The sequence below is a fragment of the Dendrobium catenatum genome, unplaced genomic scaffold (genome assembly GCF_001605985.2).
Source record: "Dendrobium catenatum unplaced genomic scaffold, ASM160598v2 fragScaff_scaffold_71, whole genome shotgun sequence".
Taxonomy (NCBI): Eukaryota; Viridiplantae; Streptophyta; class Magnoliopsida; order Asparagales; family Orchidaceae; genus Dendrobium; species Dendrobium catenatum.
The window spans coordinates 1559428-1563109 of NW_021318533.1; positions in this window are offsets into that span (position 1 = coordinate 1559428).

Sequence of the window (3682 nt, forward strand, 5' to 3'; positions counted from 1 at the left end):
TTTTATTTTTACATTTTTTAATGTCTTAGGAGTTGTGATGTAGCGCCTAATTTCTATTTATGAAATTTTATACTACAACAAATGCACTAAAAAACAGTGATCAGCAAAGAGAGGCAAAACCTAGTTTATAAATGAGAGAGGAAGAGAGGCAACCTAAAGAACTAAATTTAGAATGCGAGAGGACCGGTGAAAGCTGAGGTAGAATATGGGGTTACACCAACTGATTTAGGGCATTTCCAACCGAACTGTAATATTCTTTTATGCACTATTAACAGAAAGCTCTTTTTTGTGAAAATGAGATGAGAAGAATCTATATGGAATATATATTTTTTTAATGTTAGAAATAAAGTTCTGTTGAAGATAAATTATTATTTGATATGACTATTATTACATTTTCAAGTGAAAAATGATGTGGAGATGACCTTAGGACCACATGAGGGAAACGATAAGGCTGCATTAGAGGAATTCTTTATTAGATTTAAACGAGAATTTGACTTTTAACAGGACACAGTGAAGAAAAATGATTCTTGTAGCTGACCCCACATAGTGGGACAAAAACTTGTTGTTGTTGTCGTTGTTGTGATTAGAACTTTTTGTTATCTGAAAAACAGAACAACTAACAAACACGGTGACGGTTTTACGCAAATTCATAGTCCTCTTCAAATTTGTAAAGAATGTGTTGTCAGCAAATAATATCAAGACGATTTTTGAAAGGAAAATAATGATGAGCAAAGGTGCAAGAGCTAGTTCCCTACAATATATGTGGGCTAATTAATCCAACAACAAATGGTGGCAAACATTATTTTATAACATTTATTAATGATTATAATTTAAAACTAGGTCTTTTTAGCTTAAAAAACTTCAGTGCTCTAATTGTGGCATGCTTATAAAGATTTTTTACAATGGTCATGATGGGGAATACAACTCATACGGATTTGCAAAGTTCTATAAGAAGAATAAGATTTAAGTTTTGTTCGGGACAATTTAATTTACCTGCAAATTTTTGAAAGAAGTAAAATAGTAATAATAAGAATTTATGCCAAACAAAGCCTTAGGACTGACTTACAAGATATAAGATTTAAGTTTTTGTGATCCAACTTAATTATGTTTTTTTATATTTTCAGTTAGCTTTAATATAGGTGTACTTTCTTTAGGTTATTGTGTAGCTTTGTGGTTCCCATTTATGTCTATATATAAGTATAATGGCTATAATATTCAAAGACTCAAGCCAAGTAATAAAGATATCTCTACTTCACTACAATCTCGCTCTCCTCCCTTCTTTCTCTCTCATTTAAGAAGTTCAAGAGAAACTTCATCTTCCTCCCAGAAGATCCAACAAAAATGCATATGGTTTACTTTTATGTTGATGATTTGATATATACTATATATGATAATGTCAACAACAACAACTTCAAACCTTTATCTCACTACGTGCGGTCGGCTACATGAATAATTTTTCTTCATTGTATCTTATGAAGAGTCAAGTTCTCATTTAAATATAATAAACAAGGTCTTTTCTAGTATTTTCTAATCAAGTTTTTTTAGGTCTACCTCTCTCATTCTTAACATAGGTCAAATCTAATAATCTACTCTCCTAACCGGGTCATTGGAAGGCTTCGAAAAAATTGATTTCTAATCTTGGAATAATGTCAAATTTGAAAAAATTTATGCTATCCTTTATGCTTGAATTTGGTGTCTAATATCTCTAAAGGAAATATGTGCAAGAAAATTACTAAATAAATATTTATTTGCAAAAAAAAAACCCACACTACTAATAAATTAGACTTTCATAGCTTCTTTTAGGTCCTACATGAGCGGTTTAAACACCTACTAATTTATTTGTAGCAGTTTATAAACTGTTGCAAATCCGCTGTATTTGTGTTCGCGGAAAAGGCTTTAGCAACGATTTTATAAGTGTTGCTATAGGAAGACTTTAGCAGCGTTTTTTAGCAGGTGTTAACACTGCTGCTAAAGGGTAGAAATAAATAAAAAAAATGACAAATGAAATTTTGTGATCAAATTCTTTAAACCTCCAATTGTTCTCTGCCGACTAGATGAGAACTTCGCCATCCTTTCGCTTCCTCCCTCTCGTGTCCCAGAGGCGAACCCAACAGTGTCGAATGTGTGGAACAGGCGACTGGGGCAGGAAAATAGGAAGAAATAAGTAAGGTTTTGACAACGGTTAAAACAACTATTTATACCTCCCTATGTCAATTATTTTAAAACTGATGCTATCATTTGTTGTTAAAATTTTAGATTTTTGGTAGTGCCATGACAACGCATGGCCATTTGCTCAATCTACGAGTGTAAAATTGAGATGATTTCTCAATCAATTTTGAATAATGGATGTATTTAGTTAGTAAATATTTAATTTTTAATCAAATTCATAGTTTTATTTTATATTTTTAAATGGTTAATATTAATATTAATTTGTTTTATAAACTACTTTGGGCCTTAGCATCAAACATGATATCGAGACTTAATATCAAATATAATATCAAATATTACTCGAGCTTCTATCAACTCTTGCTCATGCTTGCTTGTTAGTGATTTTATCATGAACTTTAAATAATATTATTTATGATAATAAATATGTCGAGGAATAAGGTGTTTAAGCTTATTCATTTAATAATAGAGTTTTATAAAAGTATTCAAATTTATTTGATTTGTTAATCAAATAAATCTAAATAAGCTCGATCTTATCAAACCTACAAAATAATAATAATGACAAATTATGGCCTCACTATTAAATGATAAGTTATGGCCACTAATTCCATAGTTTGATGTTCAAATTTTGCAATCACCTTTGTAAATTTCACTATATATAATCGTATATTTTATCTATCAAATGCTTTGCATTTGTAATTGTTATTCCCTATTTATATAAATATATTTTTAATGAGGAATAAGGGTAAGCTTATTTAAGTGCAAGCCTATTGAGTTAGAAAAGGAGCAGAAATTAAACCGCAGAATCATATAAAGGAGAATATTTAAATCCACTGATTAATAATTATATGAATGAACTATTTTCTTTTTATTAATAAATTTTTATTTAAACTTTTTCCTTAAAATTTTAAAAAGAAAAAGAAAAAAAAAAAGTCATGAGTTAACTTTTGCTAATAATTAAAAAATCTGTTTAATCAAAGATTTATTTTCACATATAATATATTATAAAAATATTCTACTATAATATTAGTTAATAAATTTTCTTTAAGTACCAAAAAAAAATTTAGAATCTCGTCTCTCCCCATCCACCTTCCCTTCACACTGTCTCACTAACTATTATTGTTTTATTCTCTCTCCCATTTTGTCTTCTCTACCTCTATTCTCTCTCTATAAAATTATTCTCTCTTGGACTTTCCAAAGTGAATCATGACAAGAATTTGGCACATTCAGCTTCCTCTTCTCGCTCGAACTCTCTTTTATCTTCAAATTTGAGTTAAATGGCCAATAATAATAGCGTATTTAGAATAGATTTATTTATTTGACGTATTTTGAATCGCTATTTATTTGACAAATCTTTGATCTTTTTAAATTGTGTATTAATAATGTCATCCTTTAACTCATTATGTGTCCTTAATATTGCTTTTTTATAAAATAATGTCGACAAAATTTTCTTTATATTATGAATTACCTTGTTCTAATAACAAATTTTAATTTTTAAAAAATCTTGTTGTCCCTT